Raw genomic sequence first — 15986 nt, 5'->3', positions numbered from 1 at the left:
ACCTTCCCTTATCTACTTGCACTTGGTGCTTTTGAACTGCTAGGTTGGCAGGAGCAGGAACTGAACAACGGGAGCTCACCCCATCGCAGGGATTTGAACCACTGACCTTCTAGTCCTAGGCTCTGTGGTTTAACCCAGGTATGTGCAATTGCTCTTCCAGGAAAAGACCATCAGATGCCTAGCAAAAACAGGTATGAAATTATAGCTGCAGTGCCATAAGTACATGGGAATAAGCCCAACTGAAGATAATTAATAATAATAATAATAATAATAATAATAATAATAATAATAATAATAATAATGGGTAGGTGGGGTCTCAGCCTATTCCCTGTTTAAAATTATATGTGAGTAACATTTTTGTTATGAAGAGATGTTGACCCACTGGAAAAGTCAATCAAGGACCACTGCCGATGGTAGGCAGAGCCGAAGTCAAAAGTGGGTGGAGTTTGCAGCATTACATAATGATATAGTATTCTCTCTCCATTTATTTGTTTATCCTGGACAAGAGAAGACCGAGAGGTGATATGACAGGCATCTTCAAAGATCTGAAAGGCTGTCACATGGAAAATGGTGCAAGCTTGTTTTTGGCTGCCCTAGACAGTAGGACCCAAACCAATGGGTTCAAATGACAATAAAGGAGGTTCTGACTAAACAATAAACATAACTTTCTGATGGTAAAGAGCTATTCAAGACTACCTTGGAACAGACTACCTTGGAAGGTGATAGACTCTCCTTCACTGGAGATTTTTAAACAGAAATTGAATGGCCATCTGTCCGGGATACTTTAGTTGTGATTCCAGCATTGCAAAGGATTGGACTATGGATGATTCCTGCAGTTACCTTCCAACTCTTATGATTCTATGATCTCTCAACCATTCCATGCCTCTTTTTCTGTGTCTATGTAAACCCATTTTTGCACGCTGCATGATGAAATTAGGCCGTCAGATCCCCTGGTTCTTTGAGCTTTATATTTCAAAGCTAATACTTTGAATTGTACCTGGAATTGTTCTGGAAGCTAGATCTTTCAGCATGAGAGAAACTGGCTTATTAGAGCAAGTAGGTCTGTTAATAATCCAGCTGCCATGTTCTGAACCATAACACACTCTGGTAGTCCAATCTAGACATAACCAGAGTATGGAACAAGGTCGGTGACATTTTGCAGAGTGGGGGATTCGTACATCTTTTAAGTTGCGACTGAATTTTGTCTGAAGCCAAATTTGGAGGAGACTTTGTAGGCCTGCCACAGGAATTTAAAGGGAAGTTTTTAAAAGTTCTGTAAAGTGCAATTTCTCAAAGGGATTTGACACACGTCCCTAGTTCTGGGGAGGTAGGTGTTGCCCTTTGATATCATCTGGCAATATTTCATCTTTTTAAAAAATCCAAAAACAAAGGAGGGATGTCAAAAGCAAACAATGGCAATGAATGAGACCCACCCATCCTCTGGGCACTCCATGCTCTCTGCCAGCTTCTGCCCATGCCTGCATTTGCCAGCTGCAACCCAGCAAGGGCAGACTGAAGAGAGAGATCACCAATAAGCCAATATAAAAATCCTGGAGGCATTGCGGCAAATGGCAAAGAATGACTGTCGCAGTAACAAGAGAGGAAATTACAGATAAGTGAGGGAGAAATGCCCGCCGAGATGCTCGGAGAATGCCTGAGCTGACAGAAAACAAACGGAGGTGTCAAGGCGGAATCAATAGCGATCGCACGACCCAGGAAGGAGGGAGATGGGATTCATTATGGAAGGGGACAAAACAGACATTATCCAGCCAGCACACAGCGTAGCCTCCCAAAGACCAGTGATGGAGCAGAGAATTAAACGCCAACGTCCAACTTTGGAATCAACTTGAGATTTATTTCTCACCATTGAGGAAATGACTACTGTTTACCAAAGTGTCCTCAGTGGTGTTGTTCCACAAGGCAGGGTTGGGGAACCAGTGGCCCTCTGGATGTTGTTGGGAAGGCAAGACCCATCTTCCCTGATCACTGACCATCTTAGCTGGGGCCAGGGGCAGAGGAAGGGGTGGGTGGTGGGGATGGTCTGCCCTGGGTTTCACCATTGGGGGGGGTGGCAAATGCCAGACGGGAGAGACGTGCTGGCTTGGGCGCACGCAAGCTCCGCACTGCCCAAACGGTCTGCCCACGGCCTCCCCACCCCAAAGTAGCAGACTTCAGAGGCCCCGTGGCGGCCCCCCCCTTATGGGTGGCTCACCTCACCAGGCCCCTCAAATATTTTATTGTGGGGGCTGAAGCCCCCATGGTCTCTTGGAGTTGGCTACTATGTTGGAGCTAGAGACACCTGGAGGGCCACTGGTCCCCCACCACAGAATTAAAATATTTTAAATTACCTTAATCCAAACACTAGCTGCACTCCTCCTCAAATCTTTCAGGGTTTCCATGGGGCTAATGGTAACAGGAGGCCCTGAATCTTGGAAATCTTGGTAGAGGGGGCTGTTCAGGTATTGCCATAATTCAGTAGGAAGCCAAAGGCATTTGATCAGGAACACCCTCAACAGCATGCTGCAATGTTGCTGCTTACATTTTTTGGTTTAAACAAGTTAGACCAGTTGGCTGGGCCAGAAAGTACACTATAGTTTATCACTCCAAGTAAACACATTGTCCTGCATCCCAGGATGCAGTTTGCCGTTTGCAGAAATGTGGGTGCCCATATTATATTAAACCCCTTAATAGCTGCCCGACATTCCAGAGCATTTACTGTATTTGCTAATGCTTTAAAATTCAGTGTGGAACAGATATCTATGGGGCCTTTTTTTTAAACACACAGATGACTTCAGCTTCTAGAGGTGACTCATCCACCCTCACAAGGTGAGAAATGCGGGAATACAATCTGACCGGGGATTTCGCTTCCTGGAAAATGAAGTAATTATATGCTTATTTTCACATTTGCATTCAGAACGGGTGTCAAAACAAGGGAGGGAAGGACTACTGAGGTGCCTCGAATCCTTAACTCATACATTTTGCAGCTGAAAATAGGGACATGCTTTGTAACACGCAAAAGTGCAAAATGAGGATCACTTTGCAGGCCCTGCCAGTGACGCAGTTTTGGAGGCTTTGTGCTGTTTCCATTCACCCTGTGAGAGACTCTCTGGCACTTATTCAAAAGCCAAGAATAGCCTTGTTCAATTGCCCAGTGGAGCCTGTCTTATCAGGGCAAATGAAGCATGGAGCCACCAACCTCAGTCTGCCCTCAGCCAGCCCCCACCTGACTGCCTTCTTAAATGCAAGCATCATTATGGCCTCTCCTACGCTGGTGGAAGTCCTCCACAACCTACTACCCCACATTCCCTATGGATTTGTCTGATCCTATTTTAACTGTGATCTAACTTCTACCCTCTGCTGCCTTGAAGGTTGCCCCTATCATCTTCTACAATGTCCGGGTCCCTCCTCAGGTTCCCAGAAGGTATGAAGCCTGCACATCATCGCTGTAAACTGGAGGGGTGTTATCCACAGTGCCAGGAGTGCCTTGGAGAAAAGCATTGACCTGCAAATGACCCCGGATAATAACCAATTTAGAATTCCTTGCAACTGCCAGGGCACCGGTGCTCAGATAACAACCTCGCGATGTGTTCTGTTTACATCTCCCGAGTATCGGACTCGTGCAAACAGCCCAATCGAAGGAATGAGCGACTGTAATCTTGGCTGATTTCTTCAGGAAATCAAGAAGCCTTCACTTTGTTCGGCAGTGGTAGCCTGCCTTCACTGTGAACAATGGTGGAAAGGGAATTGGTATTCAATCGGAGAAATAAAGAAGGGTGGGGAGGGAACGACAATACAGAGAGGAGTAAATGGGGCTGCTAAGAGTGGCTGGTTATTTTTCTTTTCTGTACAGTTTTAAAAGCTTCTATAGACTGCCAGCCCCAGAGGCCACTTGAGTGAAGTGGGGAGAGCCCTGATGGAAGAATTCTGCTTGTGTATGGCTTGAAGTAGTTTCTGCTGGAGTCAATGGAAAGATAGCCACTAGTGCTAATTTCTAAAGAAAATGTTTCCTAACATTCAAGGATCCCAGCATAGCATGTTTTCTGCCCTGAGGACTTTGACTTTTATTCCTAGATATACAAGGGTTTGTTCGTTTGTCTTATATTATTTATTGCATTTATATCCCACCTTTTTCTCCAAGGAGTTCCATGTCACATACAGTGGCAGCTCGGGTTACATACCCTTTAGGTTACATATGCTTCAGGATACAGACTCCGTTAACCCAGAAATAGTGCTTCAGGTTAAGAACTTTGCTTCAGGATGAGAACAGAAATCGTGCTCCGGTGGCACGGCAGCAGCAGGAGGCCCCATTAGCTAAAGTGGTGCTTCAGGTTAAGAACAGTTTCAGGTTAAGAACGGACCTCCGGAACGAATTAAGTACTTAACCTGAGGTACCACTGTACATGGTAATGCTCCTCCTCATCTAATTGTCACAATTAACTTTGGCTAATTGAGGTAGCTTAGACTGCCAGACAATGATGGACTTAAGCTTTATGGCTGAGTGGAGATTTGAACATAGGTTTCCCAGTTCCTAGTCCAACACACTAACCATGATACCACACTGGCTCTCTGAGTACCCACACTGGTAGGTCCAGAGTACTTCTTGACTTCTCAGACCCTAAAACACACACTTTCCCCTAATATATGCATTTTTGTACAGATTATTCAGCTGGAGAACTATATTGCAAAATTCAGAGGTGTGAAAATTTTGAAGTATAGCTGTGCTGCAATTCTCAGAGGTTTCTTATCCAGGCACCAACTACACAAACTTAGCTTCAACAGGACCACAACATCATGTGTTCCTGGCCTTGTTTCATCATGGTGAGGCACCCCATAAAATAAATGATAAATGACCACATCAATTAAAGAGTAAACAATATTCGTAGAAACACCAATGGGCAGAGGCATCCAAAAACTGTTAAAAACACAGAGGAGAAGGCTTTTCAAAAGACTCCATGTTGGAGTCTGTTGTGCTTGTATGGGGAAGGTGTTCCAAAATGGGGAGCAACCACGGAGAAGACTCTATCCCATGTCACCACCCAATGAACCTTCCCTGGCAGTGGAATGGGGAGAGAAGCCTCCTTTCCTGATCTTAAATCATGGGTTAGAAAGAAAAAATCATTTTAGAAGGTTTGCATGTGTGTGGTGATTCTTAAAAAGCCTAACAAGCTATATTTCGATTACTCTTAATGAAGAGTGCTGCAAAATTCAAAAACTTTTACACCCCTTTAGAATCTGGCCAAGCCAAAGAAACACTCACCACAGACTTGATTTTGCCATATTCTAGAATGGTCCACTGATATTAACTGGTTGTCCTTCCCTATCTCCTTGGGATGCTGAAAGGATAAATTCTCTCCAGGCAGCACAGTGTTTAGAGACTGCATGGTCCTAAGGCCACATAAGTGTCTAAGATAGATAGTGGTAGGCACAAAACTCATTTGGGGTTGCAATTTAGTGCTTATTGACACTGCCTGGGCTAGCACCTTTGGGTAATTTAGTACCACTCTCAAGCACACCAGCACCTGCTTTCCCTATTCTCTAAGCAGCCCTTCATCAGGGCAAGGAATGCTCTCTCTGACTACTTCTGTTTCACATCAAACCACTTTGCAGTGCCATTAAATATTTTATGGCTCATTTTTGCTCTGGAGGAGCTTGAGCTTTCTATGGAAGAGAGGATCAGGTAGAGAGGCGATTGAAAGAGAAAGAGAAAGAAAGGGGGACCTGGATAGAGGGCTAAGGAGGTAACAATCAAAGGGAGCAACTCAGAGCCAAAAGAGACATCAATTTGGTTCCATCTGGGGCAGAAGATACCGTTGGATCGATCAATCTGATGGAAGGCTCCCTGTGGCTCTCCAAACGCTAGCCTTATAGAGATTGCTTAGCATTCCCTCTCCCTCTCTTTCCTCAAGTTAAGGTGATAAATCAAGGTGAGTTGCTGTTCCTCCACTCATTTTATGATATACACCCAGACCCCTGGCCTGCAGGACAGAGCATGGAAGATGGATTGGCTGGTTCTCCTGGAGTCCCTGGGAAAGGCGCATGTCATCGTGATGAATATTCCCAAGACATTTTTTTAACTGACTCAGAAGAATGTCCCACAGGCATGGCCAAGGGGGTCAAGGAGAAAGATGGTGAGTGTTGTTGTTATTTTTTCCCTAGACATAAACCAATCTGCTAGGGATCAGGCAGATACTGCAAAGTGTGAGTGTGCTTGGGTGGTTTCTTCTCCAGCTGTTTGAAACAACCAGGATGATGGAAGCAGTGCTGGCGTAATCACCAACATTTTCAATATAATACTGGATAGTAATTAAAAAGGTAATCAAAACTGTAATCATACCCAGCATGGCCAATAATCAGGGATGATGGGAGTTGGAGTCCAACAACATCTGGAGGGTCAATTACTCCCCACCTGATAGAAAAAGGATGACACTATTGTGCAAGTGTAGTCAACATTGTCACCTCTGGATCTTGAGGACTACAACTCCCATCATCCCTGGCCATTGGCTATGCTGGATGGGGATGATAGGAATTAGAGTCTGTAATGTCTAGAGGGTACCATGCTGAGCCCATGTTGACAGAACTTCCTCTATAAGCAGGCATGCCTTACCCATCCTCTGTCAGTTTTTAAGCAGACCTTAAAGGCTTTTCTGCTTCAGATATTTTAATTAATATGCTAGCACTCTATATTTAAACTGCTGCTGTTTTTAAATCCTGAAATTTAGCTGCTGGATTTTAATACATGTAGCATTTTGGTATTGTTTTCAGCTGCTGCTGGGATAATACTCTGTGATATTTTAGCATTTAGATTGTGATTTTATGTTACGATTTGATGAATTCTCTGGGTTGCTTTTCCCCCTAAATGCGGGTCACTTAGCCCTGGAAGTCAGGCAGCTCACAAATGTTGAGATAAATAAGCAGGCTAAACTAAATGAAAAATAATAATAAAAGGATGCAACTGGAAAACTCTTCCTGGTTGAAATTTTGAAACATTTGCTAGTTAGTGTGCATAGGTGAATCTAATAATTTGGGTTTCTCGCAATCTCTCTTCTTTTCTTAATTTTTCTAATCTTAAATTCAGCTTGAACTTGTAAATTAGTCAGTATTCTAGTGTGATTTTTTCCTAATACAGTGGTACCTCGCAATACGAATGCCTCGGAAGACGAAAAACTCGCAAGACGAAAGAGTTTTTCGTTTTTTGAGTTGCTTCGCAAGATGAATTTCCCTATGGGCTTGCTTCGCAAGACGAAAAATTCGCAAGACAAAAAAACTCGCAGAACGAATTAATTTCATCTTGCGAGGCACCACTGTACACCCATATTCGTATGCAATATTGTCTAATAATTCCCCCCCAAAGGATTTTCTGTTGAAATGATGCATTTTGTGTGTTATCCTCACCAATATATGCATTTTTATGCACACTTTACCCAGTACATGCATTTTTGTACACATTACTTGACTGGAGAACTTAATTGCAAAATCCAGAGAAGTGTGATTTTTTTTGAAGTGTTGCTACATTTTTTGATCTCACATTGCTTTAGAATGTGCAGTTTAAGTAGGCTTGCCTGTAAATGAGAACCAAATTGAATTTCTGCCACATCCCCACTGGTTAGCAAATTGTAATAAGCCATTTTTTAAAACCCTGGGTACAAAGAGAAAGCATCGCAGAGGGAATTTCTGACGTGTTCTTCCAGGTCAGCTATATTTCTGCCAATTGCCCCAGCATTCTTTTTTTTGCAATCAGAGCTGTGATAGCTTTGCATGTGCCCCCCACTATCGCAGGGCATTCTGCTGTTTGTTGGTTTTTGGCACCAATCAGAACAATACAGGAGACTTTAAATGACACCTTGATTATCACTCACATTTTCAGACACTGTCCAACAGCAGTAGCTGTCAGCTTTCATCATGCGAGGCCATGGGTTCTCATCAAAACACTCTGCCGTTCTGGAGAAAGAGAGAGAGACCTCAATGACTTCTCCGTCGATTAGGATTCTTCCTTCTCATCCCTTAAGAGCTTGCTTCCTCCGGGAGACGTCTTAGACCTGCTTGGTATTTATTTTCTCCATCAAGGCAGTAGCTTGGGGGTTTCTTGTTTATTTAGCTATTTACAGGTTTGAAAGAGAGACGAGAGGTTGAGAGGCCCTTGTATTACAGCTGAAACAAATTGGAGAAAAAATTGGTCTCCAGCAAATGCTTCCAGCTCAAATTAGCTGGCAGGCATTTGAATTGATAGCCGGGGTTAGCAGTGTGCAGATTTGGTGTGACTAAAGTGGGAGAGGGTGGGGAATGGATTTTACTCTTTTTTTAAATTGGGGGGGGGGATCACATCTATAAAGAAAAAAGGGAAAACATGGGTGGGGGACCTGAGGCCCAGGGGGTGATTGTAGCTCTCCAGAACTCTCCCCAGGCTAGACCTCCAGATGGCTCTGCATTGTGCCCTGAGCATTTTTTCATGGTTGGAATTGTGACATCCTGTTGCAATGCCTTTTTTGCTTGGCTGGATGCAGGACAGAGAGAGGTGTGTGAGTGTGTGTAAAAAGTAGGCTGTTGTACAGAGGTAAAACCTTCTCCTCCGGCTTGAACCACTTTCCTCTCTGCTGCTCGACCGTGTTCTTCCAGCAATATATTTCTGTGTGGGAAAGAGTGGTTGAGGGTCAAGCACCCATAGGACAGAATTCTGAAAGCAGGTAGCAAAAAAGAGAGACAAGAATCCTGAATTAGAGGAAAATCAGTGCACGATTACAGGCTCCACCCATTTCTCCTGAACCCTATCAGTAGGGGTAGAGTGGTTTTAACCTTTCTCCTGCCCCCACTACCCACTGTGTTCCTGATTCAGATTAAAATGAATTGATTGTTTTGCTGCATCATTTCCATTATCAGAAGCTTCCCCCTCTCACATAGGGAGTCAGCCATCTAGCCTTTTGATTTCAGATCTTAATAATGAGCCAGGAAGCATTAAAGTGATTGCACCCTCTTTGTGTGTGTGTGTGTGTGTGTGTGTTTTATAAAAGCATGCATTTGCCTAGTATATTCTCTGTGTGCAACTGTGTACATATCTCTCTGTGTTAAGGGTGTACCTCTCTCTCTCTCTCCTCCTCCTCTGTGTGTGTGTATGCTGTTGTGTGTGCAACCAATTACAGTTAAGTGTTATGTCCCTGAGTCTTAAGTGTATCCCTTTGTGTGTGAGTGTAATTATGTTTATGGGCTAAAGGGGCATGGTTGGGTGCATGTCATGCCTCAACCACTGCTGGGAAATAGTCCCAAAAGTCTTTCCACTTTTGGCTAGAAAGATGTCCCTCATTCCTGATTTAGAGCACTAAAGGTCAAACCCAGCATTGCTAGCTCTCAAAATGCAAAATCATGCAGCAACCAAGATCCAACATAAGCCCCAATGAACTACCAAAACATTCAAACAACAAGACAGACCACAAAAACACAACAAGGGGCCAGCTTCACCCTCAAGGTCCCCCCTCAGAATTTTCTAAGCAAGTAGTTCTTCACTTATCTTAGAGCAGCCCTCCAGATGTGCTTCCTGAGGGTGGCTGCATCAGCACCACTGATGAGACCCAATATCTAAAACAGGGGTGCCCAAACTTTTTTCAAAGAGGGCCAGATTTGATGAAGTGATCATGCGTGAGGGCCGACCAAAGTTGTTGAGCTGTTTAGCTTTTTTCAGGATTTTACCCCAGGACATATATTGCCATGGGGGTCGGATTAAATCGACCGGTGGGCCGGATTAGACCCCCAAAATGGACTTTGGACATGCCTGATCTAAAAGCTCTCACCTTTCATCCCACAGACACACACTTCTACAAACCTGGAGACACAAAGCAGGGACCTCTTCTGGTGATCTTAGGATCTGGAGTAGGTGGGGGAGGTTTTCTAGGAGGTGGTTCCCAATGTCTCCTATCACTTCTCTCTTAGGGAGTGGAAATGCCCTTCTCTTAAAAGCATTCACTCCATTTCCAGGGTCCTGTGCTGGGAAGGTTTTTTCTGCTTGCCTGCTGCTCAAGATTTGCCATTCCCAGGATGATTGCCTGGAGCTGCATCAGCCTCCTAAAGGCACAGGCTACTTTCAGCTTGGAGAGTGACTGAGCTGATCATGATGGGGTAGGTGGGAAACATTCCATTAAGGAATGCACCACTGAGGGCAGCACAGGAGATCTGTCAGTGTGGGTGATGGACACAGATCACGGATTGCTCATTTACTGGAGGAGAGGAAGGCGTTGACTGCTTCCTGGGGAGCATATTGCACTGTGACAGAATGAGAAATGAGAGGCCTTCTCCAGGAAAGTACATGCCATGCCAAAGTGTGGGCAAAAACCACTGCTCGGTGCCAATTTAATGCATCCCCCAAAGGCCTCCCAGGCAGATGTTTCTATCTCTTGATCTTCCCTATTACCTCCCGCCCAACCCACCTTCTCTCTCCCTCTCTATACCCTTTCAAGAATGAGACCCTGGTCACCTTGTCCTGAATTGCTGGGAACAGCTGTGGCTTGTGGAAACAAATAGAAGCATCTTCATTTTTAAGAGAAATGATGCATTGAGCCAGCCAGCTGCCCCTGCCTCTGCTGCTCCGCCGTACGTGAGCACACAAGTTTTGACAGATGGCACGGCTTTGAGTGACTGCTTCAATTTTTATTCTTTCTTATAATCCACGGCTTGAGTTCCAAATACTTTAAAACCATTACCGGCCCATAGATCACCCCAAAGTGCTAGAGTCCGGTGCGCTTAATAACCCTCTGGAAAGTGCTATCAATCAGTAGAGGGAAAACACCTAGCAGCAAACTGTTTAGTGCCTAAGATACCTGCTTTTGTCAGAGATGGATGGGACTGCAGCACTCTGCAGAGGTTCCTCGATGCCAGTGTTTCTGCTCTCTTCTTTTCAGGGGCTGGAGGCAAACCTATTAGGTCTGGTCTGAACATTCGACCGTTTTGAATCTCAGCTGTTGGGGGGGGGCAAACCTGCCCATTTCAGTTTCTCTTAGTTTCTCAGTTATTCAATCTTAAGTTCAGTTCTCGTAGCATATAGTCCAACTGTGGAACTCACTCCCACAGGAGGCAGCAATGGAGAACTGCATTGCAAAATTTAGAGAAGAGTGAATTTAAATGGATGGCTATGTTTCTGTTTGTGTATTGTTTCAGAAAATTCAGGTAGAGTAAGTGCACCATTAAATGTGAGCTGAAAAGAATTTATTTCCCATCTCTACTCTCAAATCAAGAGCAGCTATGTCAGGAGGATAGACGTATTTCCTTCAAAAATAAATAAATCGTAAGTATATTCACTCACCTCCTCACTTCATTGCTGCTGTGGTTTTCTTCTCCTTAGTTAAGGGGGGGATATCAATTAGTAAGGGACCATGTGATAAATGAGCTTATGCTGTGAAATTGTGTAACCAGTCAGATTTGTACAACTGATGGGGAGATAAAAGCTTCCAGATAAGCTATCCCACCCAGGGACTCCAGCCAGGGAACACGGATGATATTGCAATGCTATTAGAATTCGACCTCATTTGACCATGTGATGGTGTCAGGGCAGGAAAATGAAAGCCATGGCAGGTGAGCACAAGAGCAGGTAAGGTAAATTCATAGGCAAACCTTTTTAAAGGAAAGTTGAAAGTTGGTTGAAAAGGGGATGTGTCTTCATGAGAAACCATCAAGAATTTATTGCGATTGGAAAAAATAGACATGCAGATTAGCCAATGATTAATTTGACATTTGTGATTCAGGCTTTGGGAATTTGGGGAACCATAAGCCCTGCCATCACCACCACATTTGGCTATATGAGGGGGATGAGATGTCTCCCTGGGTTCCTTCCAAGATAACCTGTGGTCCCCTTCTTCCCTTTGTTCTTATCTTAGACTCATTCATACCTTCAGTGTGAAGAAAGAGCCCAAGGTTTGTGCTTCTGACAACTTCTTAGAGGAAGTGTCTTCCTTTGCCTTCCCTTCCTTGCTGAAGTGTCAAAGTGGCATCAGGCCAGATGGAGAACAAGTGAAATCAGCAGCTTGGATTTTAATGTGCTCAACTGATGAAGCACCTAACAGATTGTTTAGGGAAGTGAAATGTTAAGCTAGGTGACCACAGTGGTGACAAACTGTCATTCATTTTAGCCGGGCGAACAGATGCTTTCCATTTCCTTTTTAGTACAGACACCTTGGTACAAAATGAACATTCTGTGTTAGTGTCAAGAGTATGAAGTTCAGGGCTAAGGATGTTAGAAGTCCAAGTTTAACCTGGGCTAGCCGACCAACTGATTCACAGGTGCTATCCTAAGCATGTTTACTCAGGTGTAAGCCCCACTGGGCTCAGTGGCTCTTATTTTTCAGTAAGTGTGCTTACAATTTTAATAATAATAATAATAATAATAATAATAATAATAATAATAATAATTAATAATTAATAACAACACTCATAACATTTATACATCACTTGATTGTAATAAAACCTCTAAGTTGTTTACAAAACAACAACAGGAACATTAAATGCAGCAAGGAAGACAGTTAAAAACAGGTATTTAGAAACACTGAACCTAACTGTAATCTAAAAGTGATTAAAACATGTGCCAGCATTTTACATGTCTGGGTAGGCTTGCCTAAACAAAAATGTTTGAAGCAGGTGCTGAAAAGAGTATAGCAGAGGCACCTGACTGATGTCAATAGGCAATGTAAGGTTATCACGGGGTTACTCGAGAGCAATCAGGCAAATGCCTCCCTGGTTGGCTGTAAAGCCTGGTTATTGGTGCCAAAAAACCTTCACCATGCAGAGCATCACTATTCCGTGGCTCGCTCATTCACTGGCAGAATCTGTGAGTGGGCGGTCCTTAAACCTTCCCCAGCAGAGTAGTTTCTTGACGCCCAGTCTGCTTTTCCCCTCTATGTGCAGAAGCCCACTGCGCAGGGAGGGCGTGGGTAATGGAGGACCTCTCTCCTCCCGGCTTTGCTCAGGCAAGGTGTCCTGGCACCGCCTCGCCTCCTCCGAGCCCTGAAGCTCCTCTCCACTGGAGGCGTGGTTACTCTCCTCCGCTGAGGAGGTCTGCTTCCCACAATCTTTGGGGGCTCTCTGTAATCCATCCAGCTTTTCCCCTCTCGTCCCTGAGCCGATGGCAGTTCCCTGACAGGCAAGGAGTTCCAAAGTGTAAATGCTTGCACTGATCTCCTTCATGGTATGCTAACGGAAACCTACATTTTTGTAAAGCAATGCTTTCTAATTCAGTGGATTTTTGATATGTTATTTTCAGCAATACCTTTTTTATTCACACTTTGCCTCCTCACACAACTTTTTCATACATATCTATCATCTCTATTAATTTGAGGGCAAAATTTAGGGAAGTGCAAATTGAAAGGATTATTGCATTTTAGTTCACATATTGGGTTGGAAAGTGTGCAGCAGGTAGTGTTGCCTTTAAATGAAAGTGGAATCAAATTCCTCCCCTATCCATAACTCTACATGTGCCCTTTTTTTTGAAAACTAGGATGAGAAGGCCCGAAAAAAAATAGGGAGAGTGCATTCAGATAACCCTGAAATATGACTGCTTAAAGTTCAGCCTGACTGAATCGCCAGATGATGGGCAACCCAATCCACTGTCCTGTTAAGTTGAAATATTAGTGTTGATGGTAATTCAGTCCTATTGATTGGACCGTTGATCACTGTGTTTCCCTTCTTCCTCCTTTGATGTTAACCTGCTCCTTGACTAGATAGATGAACCGCACACCCCACATCCAACAAAGGCCTCCTTTGTAGTGACTTGTTACTCAAGTCCAGCGGCATTCAAGTGATACGAACCTGGATCAATGAGCAAAGCATGAGTAACTTCACAGTAATAACACTTAATTAAGAGCTGTCTGTGCCCAGCAGTAGCTAAGGAGGATTCTGCCGTATCAATCAGTGCTTAAATGTGATGCAGTGTAATCTACTGTCAGGGAGCGTGAAATCTCTCAAGGGTTATTTGAGTTTGTCCAGGTCTCATGGATTGATCTGATGTTCCCACGTGACCACCAATAAACATCACTCCACTTGCCAGCATGCACAGATGACCAAGTGATGAGCTATCCTCTTGAAAACAAAGTTCTATAATGTCACTTTTGCACTGCTGCTGAATACTGGATGTCAGAATCAAGTCCCTTGCTTGGAAATATCCTGCCCTGGTTGTCTCAGTTATACTTGCTATTTGTCAATCGGTCACACCCTGATCAGCAGCAGGGAGTACTTAGCAAACAAACTGGGAGCAGGGGCGTAGGAAGGGGGGCGGTCCACCCCTCGGGTGACATTACTGGGGGGGGTGACATTCGGTGCCCATGAACCACCTGTGAGGTAGCTTGCAGGCTGTCTCCACCTTCCCTGACCCCATCAACTATTCCGCCGGGCTGCCTTCAGGTGGTGCAGGGGATCTGATGCTGAGGTGGGGGCTCCTTTAAACTTCTCCCCTCAAGAGAGAAGTTTAAAGGAGCCCCCAGCCATGAACCCCTCAATGGAAAGTGAGATGGAGCCTGCACCTCTCCAGCTGAGCAGCCCTGATCTAGCTCCTACTCCTGTGCAAGCAGGAGCAGGGTTGGGATTGGTTTAGCACTTCCTTCTTTTAATAATTTCAATGTGTGGTGTGTGTGTGTGTGTGTCAAGCCCCGGGTACCACCTGACCTTGCAACAGCACTGCCTGGGAGGAGGTCGAAAAATAGTCCTTGCACCAGAAGTCATAAGAGCATAAGAAGAGCCCTGCTGGATCAGGCTAATGGTCCACCTAGTCTTACAGTGACCGACTAGATGCCTGTGGGAAACCAGGAAGCAGGACCTGAGCACAAAGGCACCCTCCCATCCTGTGGTTTCCAGCAACTGGCGTTCAGGAGCATTGCTTTCTCTGAAGTCCAAGTCTTTCAAGTGCAATGGCTGCCAGTTGAGGTCTCCAGACTGTTCTTTCTTTTTTCAGATTTACGTTTTCTAATAGCATAATTTATAGCCAAAAGTATAACACATATTAAAAATACAACAAAGAAGTGGAATATAAAACGGGACATGGAAGACAGAGAGGGCAAAAAGAGCAGAGGCAAAACAAGAGGAGAATGTATGGGGAGAAGAAAGTTGGCAATCAAGGAGGTAGTCTACCAATGACTATTAGCCATTATAGATATGTTCTACCACTGCAATCACAGTCAGGAATGCTTCTGAATATCAGTTGCTGGAAATCTCAGAAGGGGAGAGGGCTCCTGTGCTGAAGTCTTTTTGCAGGCTTCCTACAGGGCAGTTGGTTGGCTCCTATAAGAACAGGACACTGGACTAGATGGACTATTGGTCTGACCCAGCAGGCTTTTCTTATGTTCTTATATATTACATGTATCCATATATAATATACTGCATTGCAAAATTTTCAGAAGTGTAAATGTCAAAGTTTATGATCTTTTCTGGAAAGTGTGAACTGGATATGTTTGCATTTAAAATGTGAGCCAGACTGAATTTCTCTCCCACCCCTATCTAGACATGGTGACTTCATTGCTGGTCTGGGGGAAAAAGTGGTAGTGCTGCCCTCTCTTCTGTCCACCCTTGTTCACTACAACTCTGTTACCACGTTGGGGTGTGAATCTGTATTCTAGGGGATGTCTGATTTTGATGAATATATCGACGATACGTGCTCATGTGAATGACCAATAGGACATTCTTGACCTACAAATATGCTTTGGAGTTTGCTTGAGACAAAAAAAAAAAAAACTAAGGGCAGCAAGAGATCCATGGAAATGGAGTCTGATCTAAGTGGGCAAAAGGGTCACTACCAACCTCAATCAGCCCCCAGGCAGTCCCCACTTCTGTACATCCAGTCCAGGGGGAGGCACTGGGTCCCATTGGAGAAAATGCTTTATGACATCCTCCCCAGCCTGGTTTTGTCCAGTTATTGTTGGACTGGACTCACCAAAGGTTGCTCCATTAGGACGAATGGGACACTGCCCCACCAACCTCAATCTGCCCTCAGTCAGTCTCCACCTACCTGCCTTCTTTTTTTCAAC

General features: G+C 44.4%; 2 long non-coding RNA genes across 2 annotated transcripts in view; both read left to right on the top strand.

Annotated features, from left to right (window-relative positions):
• LOC309519867 overlaps nt 1-15986 on the top strand; it is a 328690-nt gene that overhangs the window by 128489 nt on the left and 184215 nt on the right. The window lies entirely within an intron of this gene.
• On the top strand, nt 6006-11254 carry LOC309519888. Its single transcript, XR_014214053.1, has 3 exons — nt 6006-6128; nt 7865-8043; nt 11140-11254. It is a non-coding gene; the product is annotated as an uncharacterized lncRNA (long non-coding RNA).

The sequence above is a fragment of the Podarcis vaucheri genome (genome assembly GCF_965113315.1).
Source record: "Podarcis vaucheri genome assembly, chromosome: 15".
In the NCBI taxonomy this organism is placed as follows: Eukaryota; Metazoa; Chordata; class Lepidosauria; order Squamata; family Lacertidae; genus Podarcis; species Podarcis vaucheri.
Note: the sequence above shows the minus strand (reverse complement) of the source record. Positions and strands in the feature narration are given on the sequence as shown.